Genomic DNA, 12,120 nt, shown 5'->3' on the forward strand with positions numbered 1-12,120 from the left:
GTATGGAAGTTGTCCTCTCCAAGACCGAAAGAAGCTGCAGAAGATCGTGAACACGGTGCAGCACATCACACAAACCAATCTTCCGTCCGTGGACTCACTTTACACCGCACGCTGTCGGAGCAGTGCTGCCAGGATAATCAAGGACATGACCCACCCAGCCAACACACTTTTCGTCCCTCTTCCCTCCGGGAGAAGGTTCAGGAGCTTGAAGACTCATACGGCCAGATTTGGGAACAGCTTCTTTCCAACCGTGATAAGACTGCCGAATGGATCCTGACCCAGATCTGGGCCGTACCCTCCAAATATCCAGACCTGCCTCTCGGTTTTTTTGCACTACCTTACTTCCCATTTTTCTATTTTCTATTTTCTATTTATGATTTATAATTTAAATTTTTAATATTTACTAATTTTAACTATTTTTAATATTTTAAATATTTAATATTTGTAATCCAGGGAGTGTGAAGCGCAGAATCAAATATGGCTGTGATGATTGTACATTCTAGTACCAATTGTTTGGCGACTATAAAGTATAAAGTATAAAGTATCATAGGTACCAAGAAATTGTGAAAAGCTTAGTTTTGTAAGCCACCCATATAGATAATTTCAAAACAAAATTACATTGAGTTAGTACAGGGGAAAATAAAAATCAGAATGCATGATATAGTTTTATAGTCACAGTAAAGTGAAGACAAGCAACATATCAGCAATGATGAAATGGTGGAGCAGACTCAATGGGCCAAATAGCCTAATACTACTTCTATATCTTATGGTCTTATGGACATATGTAACAACAAAGTTGCAGTCCTGGATGAGCTGAATACCTTTTAGGCTCACTTTGACTGTCAAAACACGGAGGCACCTTCACAAACTCCCACAGCCTCCCGTGACCATGTGGTTTCAGCTTCTAGGGCCAACATGAGAGTATCCCTTCCGAAAGGTGAACCCACAGAAAGCATCCAGTCAAAAGACAGGGTACCTGAGTGAACACTGAAGACCTATGCTATTCAACACAGGTGTTCACAGAAATCTTTAACGTCTAGGTTCATCAGTCTAAGCTATCCACCTGCTTCCAGCAGACTTCAGTTTTACTGACTTCAGAAGAACGTGGCAACCTTCCTCAATGACTGTTGTCCAGTAGGCTACATCCACCATGATAAAGTGCTTTGAGTGGTTGGTGATGAAACATATCAAGTCCTGCCTGAGGGGTGACTTGGATCCACTCCTATTGGCCTACCGTCACAACAGATGCCATTTCATTGACTCTTCACTCAACCCTGGAATATCTGGACAGTGAAATGCACAGATCAGGATGCTCTTCATAGACTACAGCTTTGCATTCAACACCTCAAAACGAATCCCCTCAAATCTAATCAATAAGCTTCAAGATATTGGTCTCTATACCTCCCTCTGCAATTGGATCCTTGATTTCCTCACTTGCAGACCCCAGCCAGTTCGGATTGGCAACAACATCTCCTCCACAATCCCCATCAGCACAGGCGCACTACAAGGCTCTATTCTATACCCCCTCCTCTACATGCTTTATACTTATGACCGTGAGGAAGTACAGCTCCAATGCCATATTAAGCTCACTGACAACACCACTGTAGTGGGCCGAATCAAAGGTGGTGACAAATCAACATATAGGAGGGAGATTGAAAATCTGGCTGAAGTTGCCACAAGAACAACCTCTCGCTCAATGTCAGCAAGACCAAGGAGCTGATTATTGACTACAGGAGGAGGAAAATGGAGACCCATGAACGCGTACTCATCAGGGGATCAGAGGCATAGAGAGTCTGCAACTTTAAGTTCCTTGGCTTTATCTTTTCAGAGGATCTGCCCTGGATCCTGCTTGTGGCATTACAAAGAAGCCATGGCGGGGCTTCTAACTTCTTGGAAGTTTACGCATATTCTGCATGTCATCTAAAACTTTAATGAACTTCTAGAGATGTGTGCTAGAGAGTATACTGGCTGGATGCATCACAGCCTGGTATGCAACAACAACGCCCTTGAACGGGAAAGCTTACAAAAAGTAGTGGATACAGCGCAGCCCATCACGAGTAAAGCCCTCCCCATCATTGAACACATCTACAAGGAGTGCTGTGGCAGGAAAGCTACATTCATCATGAAGGACCCCCACAATCCATGCTGTCTTCTTCCTGTTGCCATCAGGAGGAACGTACAGGAGCCTCAGGACCCACACTACCAGGTTCAGGGACAGTTCTTACCCTTCAAACATCAGGCTTTTGAACCAACAAGAACAACTTCACTCACCCCAACACTGAACTGATTTCACAACCTATGGACTCTACAATTCGTGTCCTCTATATTTCTTGCTCATTTATTGTTATTTTTATTATTTGTATTTGCGCAATTTGTTGTCTTTTGCATGTTGGATTTTTGTTTGTCTCTGTCAGATGTGGCTTTTCATTGCTTTCTATCATTTCATTGTATTTACTGTGAGTGCCCACAAGAAAACAAATCTCTGGGTTATCTATATGTGGAGGTTGGTATCTGGGTGATGATGCTCATCATCCCAAGCCTGGATGGAAGGTATGGAGATCCTGAGAAGCCCAATCATCAAGGTCCCCCTCTTGACATCACCAGTGAAGGCCAAAGGAATGCTTATGAAGCAATACAGTTGGCATCAGCTTGGCTGCAGGACGGTGTCACTTGAGGCTGCCCACATAGCAGAGGGGCTATTTATCCATAGTTGGGGATCTGGTTCACCAGCACCGGGGAATGTCCACACACCGTTGGGCCTGTGTGCTACACGTACAGGGGCCAGACCTCCTCCCCATCCTCTGTAGTTCAGCCTGTGTCTGAAAGGAGTTTATTTTCTGTGGGTTGTCTCTGAAAAGGCACTACATGAGGCTTGCTGCTGGAGAGGCGGTGCTCCAGCAGGGAGAGACTTACACATTCAGTTCTCCTTTGTTGCAAGTCTGTTAGCCAGCGGTGGAAGCTGGAAGTGAGCGCGCCAAGCACTACTCACTACACTACCTCACTAGACACATCACAACAACCAATTTGACATAAATGTACTTTGTGTATATGTATTTTGATAAAAATTACTTTGAACTATTAGAGAAAATGCAGTTTAGGCAGACAATAAGGTGCAAAAGCCATGATAAGGTATATTGTGAGGTTAAGAATTCATCTTTAATGTCGAAGAAGCTCATTCAAGAGGCTTATGACAGCAGGATAGAAGCTGTCCTTGATGCTGTTGGTGCATATTTTAAATTTTTAAAATTTTTTTTTCCTCATGGAAGTAAGGAGACGATCTTGAGGATATATAGGAAAAAGGAATCAAGAAATCAAGAAATTTAATCGAGAAATTTAATGTGAAATCTTTGGGGCTATATTTATTTGTATTCTGCTGAGTAAACAATGTAAGATCTCACCACTATTAATATTTGGCCATAACTTGAACCCTCTAGAATCTTTGATCCATCACCTGACACCAATCCCACCGATCTGCTGTTTCATTACTACATCTTTCCTCCTCCCCTACTGCAAACATCAACCCTACCAAACTGCTGATCTTACAGTCTCTCTGAAGAACTCTTTTCAGAAGAAATTATCCCCTCCTTGGCCACCACCACCTCCAATCCATTCAATCTGACCAGTCCTCTTCAGCTAACACAGCGGCTTGATTTTTAACTCTCCTCAACAGTAGAAAGTATTTTTATTCAAGTTGAAGTCATGAAGTAGGCAATATAATGTATGCCTTCTCTGTAAAGGATGCAGCAGCTTGTTTTGGTACCTGAATAGCTGCAGGTAAGTGAAAAAGAGTGGAAACTTCAAAGAGTGACAACAAACAAGGAAATTTTATACACAAGAACGAAAGAATACAGGGACAGGAGAAAATCACTTGCCTTGATCTTGGCTGAACTGCCTCAGGCATCAGTTTTATGTTTTAAGTAAGCAGCTTTGAGATTTTCAGTATACTGTAATTCATTGAAGAGATTGTATAACTTCTTCACATGGCCCACTGGAAGACAAAGTCTGTTAGTAACTATTGGGCTTTGCAAGCATATGCCATGCACTACTAATAAGGTCAATAAATCTCTTGATGATAATTCTATAGAGATACAAATACATTAAAGCAGCTATTCAAACTTAGATCCTATTGTTTCAGCATCACTTTAGAGATCACTCAAGAGAGATACAGCAACCTGCATGCCTAATGTTTCCCCTGAAGATGCAGTTGATATTTTATGCCTGATCCCCAGAGCAGAGAACTCTCATGCCCATATTTCACAACTGCGTACTTTGTCAGGAAGCAAACAAGAGCCTGCTGTGTGCACTTTATATCTAACTCATGTCACAAAGTGTTCGTTTATGCTTTTCTCTCTGATTTAGTTAAACTTCCCAATGGACGAATCTGAGTGGGTGCACTGCCGCAATAATAAAAATTTCTCTGCCTGCAGATACATCATTTATGCAATAAGAATGAAAAGAAATCAAAACATTTGCTTATTTTGACATTTTTCAGTTGATTCAACTCTCCTTGGTATATTTTACCCTGAACGACATCCATTTCCTCACATCTGCTGAAACACAATTGCACAGATAAAGCAGGTAATTTCAGTCACGCCAAGCAGCAGTGACATCCTGTAGCCCAGGATGAGCATCATTCATTCCTATTCAATGGTCTCCATGATGATTCTTTTTGAAGTGGCTCAGGAATTTGGCTTGCTAAAGCACACCATCAGTCTGCACTTGGTGTCTGCCCTTCTGTGCTGTTATTTTACTGTAAGGAGGAGAAAGATATGCATTCAGTTTCTCAGATGGCTACGAACTGACTGAGTGCACTTTGATTGTCAGTGAAACGTGTCAGCAATGATAGTAAACATTTCTTATTTTAGATCACCCTCTTGCACCTGATGTATTAATTTTCCCTCTGTGTATACTTTGCACCAGGAACTGAAGTAAAAAAAGAATTTACAAAAACCCTCCTTTGTGCTGCAGCTTACATCTTTGCATTCTCATGTCTATAGGGACTTCCTTTATATTTATTTCTTACCTTGCTTGCAAACTTTTCCAGAAAGCACTCCAATTTACCAGCAGGTAGCCAGTTGTTCATGATAGCCTTGTTTTCTTCTCTGCTTTGGTCTAGTATATTATCATGCACTGTCCAAAGTAGTGGTTCTAGCCTTTGCACAATGACCTATAGAGATACATCAGTAAGTCATAGCTTCCATTGACTGAACTATCCCTGACAGTAGCCAGTCAGAGGTGATGGATAACTTTTAGTGGTTAATTATCACATAGCTAACTGACCAAGCCTTGGAGTACTTTAACTTTGTCATGTTAGTTTGAAGGCTTCTGAGTTTTCCTCAACTTCCAAACAGCATTTTGGAACATTTTATGAGTTCCTTGAAACACATTGAAAAGTGAGTAAGAAGAATCAAACACTTGCTTATTGGAAGGGGGGAAGCTGATTTCCAGCAGTTGAAATTTCTGGTTTAGATGCAGGAGTTAAAAGCTTACCTTAGTAGAAGCATGTCCCCTTCCACTCACCTTTCAGCTATCATGCCTTAACCCACTGGGCTGAATTAAAAGTTGGTGAAAACAGATGAGTCTGACCATGGGTGGAGGTGGTTTACATTTCTCTCTCTCTCTGTCCTGTTTTACAGCAGTTGGCGCCCAGCTTAAGAGTGCATTACCGCCACCTTCTGCTCCGAAGTGTGCAATAGACATACATTCTAAACCCAATCACACACACACACACACACAAACACACACACACACATACCCTAACCTACACCTTACCCTCCCCTCTTTGGCCATCTTAGAACCCTATTCCTGTTTATCCGTCATATCCTATAAAAAAACCCCTGTACCCCTTAAGAAAGGTAAAAGGACCCTAACCTGTCCCCTCTCACCCATACCCAGCAACCTTTTTAATGTGATTTCCTGCACCCCCAGTTCCCTTAGTTTAATTCTCATCATCTCTCTCTGTATCCCATACTTCCTGCAACTCAGAACTACATGTTCTACTGACTCCTCTTCCTGACATTCCTCACACAATCCTGTCTGGTGTTTTCCTATCACTTTCAAGGATTTGTTTAATGCACAGTGTCCCAGCCTTAACCTAGTCCACACAGTCTCCTCTCTTCTGTATCCACTACCTACCCTAGTACCTGCAACACTTCTTTGTATTTGATATAAATGCCTCCCTTTCCCCTCCCTGTCCCATCTTTCTTGCCACATTTGGTTGATTTTTTCCCAGATTACACACTTAACCTCTGCTTTACTGATACTAATGTGCATTTCTACATTTTCTTTCTTTAACGCCCTCTTTGCCAACTCATCCACCCTCTCATTCCCCTTTACCCCTAGATGTTCTGGAACCTATAGAAATTTTACCTGACCTCCCTGATCTGCAATTCTTGCGACTAACTGAAGGACTTCATAAAGTACATCTTGCCGACTGTTTGAGTGAAAAGACCTTAAACTTGCTAGAACTGAGGATGAATCTGAGCATATCAATGCTTTGACTTGTCTGGCTTTCTGCACCCATTGCAACGTAACCAACACTGCCAGCATCTCCACTGTATTAGATGTTCTTCTGTTGATTCCAATTCCTTTTGCTGGTATAGCCACCCCAAATCCTGTCACTCCTGTTTCAGGTTCCTTCACACCATCCGTATAAATGTGAGTATAATCACTATACTTTTCCATCACATGACAGTTAAATGCATTTACAAAATCAGTTTTATATTTTCCTTTCCTTTTTGCCTCTAACAAATGCCAGTCTATGTCAAGCCATACAAGCTTCCATGGAGCTACAACCGGATAAACTACTGAAGGACTTATCCTTAGATCAAACACTCCACATTCTTTAGCAATATCATTCCCTACCCGACTAAAGTTATCCCTCTGAAACCTCCCATTTTCCCAGCACTCCTGCAACACTCCTTTAGCGGGGTGAGAATTATTGTGCCCCTGCAAGTTAGCCCAGTAGTTTGCCATCAGGTGCATCCTTCTTAGTTCCTAAGGCATTATTCCCATTTCTACCTGTAGGGCTGGTGACATTTTAAAAGACCCACTGCACACTCTCAAAGCCTGAGCCTGAATCACATCCAGTTTCCTTATAAGAGACCTAGCTGCTGATCCATATGCTATATTTCCTTAGTCCAACACAGATCTCACTAAAGCCACATACATTCTCTTCAACGCTGAGCAACTTGCTCCCCATTCCTTACCAGTCAAACATCTCATCGCATTTATTACTTTTTTACATTTCTCCTCAACTTTCCTGATATGGTCTGCCCATGTTAATCGTGAATCAAATATAACTCCCAGAAATTTAAATGATCCAACCCTTTCTAATTCAATCCCATAAATCCTTAACTTCTTCCCTACCTCAATTCTTTTCCTGGTAAAAAATACAGTTTGAGTTTTTTCTACTGAAAATCTACATCCCCAATCATAACCCCACTCCACCACTTCATCAATTGCTTCTTGTAGTTTCTTGATTATATGCTCCATGTTCCTGCCTCTTTTCCACAAGGCCCTATCATCCGCAAACAGTGACCTACCTATATCCACCGGTACCTTTGTGAAGACATCATTGATCATAATGATGAAAAGTAACGGGTTAATCACATTACCTTGAGGTGTGCCATTTCCCACTATGTACTGTTTTGATAATTCTGATCCAATCCGAACTTGAATTTTTCGACCAAACAAAAAATCTTTAATCCAATTAAAAACTCTTCCCACCAACCCCCATCTTGTGCAGTTTAATTAATAATCCTTCCTTCCACATCATATTATAGGCTTTTTCAATGTCAAAAAACACTGCAACTACTGACTTTTTATTTGCCTGGGCCTTTCTTATTTCAGTGTCCAACCTTATCACTGAGTCCATGGAATTCCTTCCCTTCCTAAAACCACTCTGATAACTTGCCAGCATTCCCCTCTTCTCAAGCTCATGTGATAACCTTTCTGTTATCATCCTTTTCATTATCTTGTATAGATTTGATGTTGCTATTGGTCTGTAGCTAGTGGGTTTTGACAGATCCTTGCCAGATTTCCTTATTGGAATTACTACTGCCTCTTTCCATGCACTTGGTAATCTTCCCTCCTCCCACACTTTGTTATAAAAATGCAGCAACTTCAAGAGTGCTCCTTCTCCTAGATTTTTAAGCATCGCAGAGCATATCAGATCTTTCCCTGGGGAGGTTGGTCTCGATCTCTCTATTGCTCTCACCATTTCTGCTAACGTAAATGGATCATCAATTATATCATCTGTTCCTTCCCTCCTGTCTAACACACCTGGGTGTTGACTCATTGTTCTTTCCCTTCTCCTTCTCCCTTCTTCAGACAAATTTTCTGAACTGTGTATCTGTACAAATGACATGGTCATGATCTCAGCCTTATCCCTACTGGAGACTGCCATTTTCTCCTCAGATATCATTACCAAATATTCCCATTCCCTTCTATCTCCTCCCATCCTCTTAATCATTCCCCATACCTCTCCCACAGATGTTGTTCTTCCTATTTTGTTGCAACAACTCCTCCAACTTGCCCTTTTAGCTTGACGTATAGTTCTCCTCACCACTGCCTGTTGAACCAAATGCTGCATATTATGAATTCTTTTAACTAGCCTGAATGCTCTATTTCTGTTTTTTACAGCCTGACAACATTCCTCTGTCCACCATGGTACCAGTTTCCTATTCATCCTATTTTTACTCCTAGGTATAGACCCTTCTGCTGCCATAATAATTGCTGATGTCACCTGACTGTTTAACTCATCTATATTTCCAGAAATCTCAATCCTTGTCAATGCTTCTTCACTCAACTTCTGGAACTTACCTCAATCTGCTTTTCCAAACACCCACTTTGGGATTCTGCCACCTGGTCTTCAACTCTTTCACCCACTGAACATAAAACTGGGTAGTGATCACTGCCTACTGCTGAAGCAGTCCAAACTCCCCAGTTAGTAACACCAACCAAAGTATTAGACACTAACGTAATATCTAACACTGAGTCAGTTCCTGTTGTTATGTCTATCCTTGTCTCTCTACCATCATTCATACACACCAAATCCTTTTCTTCCATCAAATCTTCAATTACCTTTCCATTTGGATCTGTAATCTGATCCCCCCATATTGTGCTGTGAGCTTTAAAATCTGCACACCACACTACTTTATGTCTGTTTTGTCCTTGTATCCTTAACAGGCTGTCCTTATCCAATCTTCTACATGGATTGTAGTAGTTAATTATAACCACTCCCTCTCCTCTCTCCCACACTTCCACCACTATGTATTCCTGATCATCTCCTTTTTCCAGTACCCTATATGGTATACCTTGCTTGATTAACATAGCAAAACCCCCTCCTCCCCCTAGATTTCTATCTTTCCTCATCATTGTATACCCATATACCACAAAGTCTAAAGTTGGTTTCAACCAAGTTTCCTGAATACACACTACATCCGGTTTTACAACCATTTCTTCAATAAAGTGCTTGAATTCCTGGCTATTGGCCAGTAAGCTCCTTGCATTCCATTGCAAAAGAATCACCATAATTAGTATTAACCAACTCATGACACTTCCTGGCTTGACTGATTAGTGAGGTTCTCCCTCACTTCCTCCCATGTCAGTCCTACTAACCCTAAATGGTTCACTGCTGCTTTGACCACCAGCTGAATTTTGTCACTTTTTGACTTTACCTCAGCCGTACTATTAATCGCTCCTGCAATGAATGTTACTAGTGCCGTTATGTCTACATAAATCCTGTCATTTGTTCTTTGTTGCATCTCTCGTATCCCTATTGCTCCCTGTTCATTAGGAGCATTATTCTGTTCTCTTAACATTCTTACAGCTTCTGCACAAGTGATCTTTCTTTTCACTCTTATTTCTTGAATTGTATTCTCCCATCTCATAACCTCATATCCACTATATGCCACATTATGATCTCCTCCACAATTGCAGCATTTTGGTTGCACTCCTGTTCCGCACTTTCCATATTCATGATCACCCCCACATCTAGCACATCTTCTCTGCCTTTTACAGCTTTTAGCTATGTGTCCAAACCTTTGACAATTATAGCACCTCAATGGCTTTGGCACATACACCCTTACTGGGTAACTCATGAAACCCAGGAACACCTTCCTTGGCACTCTTTCTTCTTCAAATTCAATCAATACTGATTCACTTTCCTTTTTCACTCCCTCCTTTGTTGTTTTCAGTCTTTGAACAGTTATTACTTTTCCTCCTTTGATATTCCTCTTTAACTCCTCCATATTTATAGTCATTGGTACCACCGTGATCACTCCTTTACAACCACTGTTTTGTGCTCCCACCCTCTCTGTGTATTCCACTTTGCATTTTCCTATCTCTTTTAGCTTGAGTGCTTTCTCAAGTTGTTCCTCGTTTGCACATCTTACCAATAAGTTGCCATCATTAAGGACTTTTGCAAATACTATTTCCTCTATCTTATTTGCCAGAGTTGTTGTTAGCACAAACAGGTTAATTTTCTTCATATGTCCCTGAGCCTTCTCATTAAACCTAATTATGACAACACTTTCTCTCTGAACTTGTTCATCTTCCTCACTTTCAGATCTCTCTCCACTGTCATTTCTTATTATTTTATTCCCTTTGTCTCAGTTTTCATTCATCCGTCCCTTCACTATCTCCTCATTCCCTTTATTTCTCCCTTCACAATAATCTATCTCTCCCCAGCTGCCTACCTCCGATCCCGAATCCCTATTCCGCTCCTTCTCTACTCTCTTTCCCTCAACCCCCACCTCACCTTGTCCGCCATTACGGGTCCCACTCGACCCCCTCCCAGCAATTCCCTCTCCTTCCCCACTTTCTTTCCCTCAACGAGTTCCAAACCACGTTCACGCACGCCAGCCCGCTGGCCCGGTCCACCCAGCCACTCCAGGTTTACTCTTCATGTCTATCAGGAGCTTTTGAAGACAGCTGCACCAATGATATGTTACACCTGGATTTTTAAATCTAATAGATTGGGCTGGCATGCTTATCATGTGCATACTTCCATTTAAGTTCCAGCAAAGAAGAGGATATTACAAATGTTTGAAAATTACTGGAGAACTTAAAGTAAGAGGTTGGGTGAGACCAGAACTAGAGGTCATAGGTTAGGATGAAAGGTGAAATCTTTAAAGGGAACATGGAGGGGGCATCTTCTTCACTCAGAGGGTGGTGAGAGTGTGGAATGAGCTGCCGGTGAAATTGGAGGATGCAAATCAGATTTTAATACTTAAGAGAAATATGGCTGAGTACATGGAATGGAGGGGTATGGACGGTTATGGTCCAGGTGCAGGTCAATGGGACTGGATAGAATAAGTTTGGCGTGGATGAGACAGGTTGATGAGCCATTTCCTGTGCTGGACTGCTCATTGACTGCATGACTAAGATGATGAAGGGAATTTATTTTGCCTCGGAGCCCCCTCCTGAAATGAAGTGTGGGGGCATTTCTGCTTCCTAGAGGTGGGGGGAAGAATGCTGTAAGTGCCACCATGAAGAGATGACTGGAGGTTGACTCAGAGCTCACGAACTGGGATTTGGTGCCCTGCTCCTGAATTCAGTGTCAAAAGTGGATACTGCATTAATTGCATCAGGACTGCACTTTCACCTACACTTACCTTACGAGGAAAGGTTGAGCGAGCTCGGGCTTTTCCTTTTGCAGCGGAGGAGGATGAAAGGTGACTTGATGAGATTGAGAGGCATAACTAGAGTTGACAGCCAGCACTTTTCTCCTAGGACGTCTGTTTAAGGTGAGTGGAGGAAAGTGTAGAGGAGACGACAGAAGCAGGTTTTTATAACACAGAGAGTGGCGGGTGCCTGGAATGCAGTGCTGGAGGTGGTGGTCAAGACTGATCCAATAGGGACATTTAAGAGACTCGTAGATAGGCACATGGATGTTATTGGCTGTGTAGGATGGAAGAAATAGATTGATCATTCAGTAGGTTTATACTGGTTGGCTCAACATTATGGGTCTAAGGTTCTGTAAATTGCTGCATTGTTTTATGTTCTACGTTCTATTTGATTTCTGACATAAGGCTGCATAAGTGATAACCAAGCTGACGTGACAGTTCAGAACTCCAAAATACAGACTGCAGTTCTAAAGTTCACAAACTGTACAGC

The sequence above is a fragment of the Mobula hypostoma genome, chromosome 3, assembly GCF_963921235.1.
Source record: "Mobula hypostoma chromosome 3, sMobHyp1.1, whole genome shotgun sequence".
Classification (NCBI taxonomy): Eukaryota; Metazoa; Chordata; class Chondrichthyes; order Myliobatiformes; family Myliobatidae; genus Mobula; species Mobula hypostoma.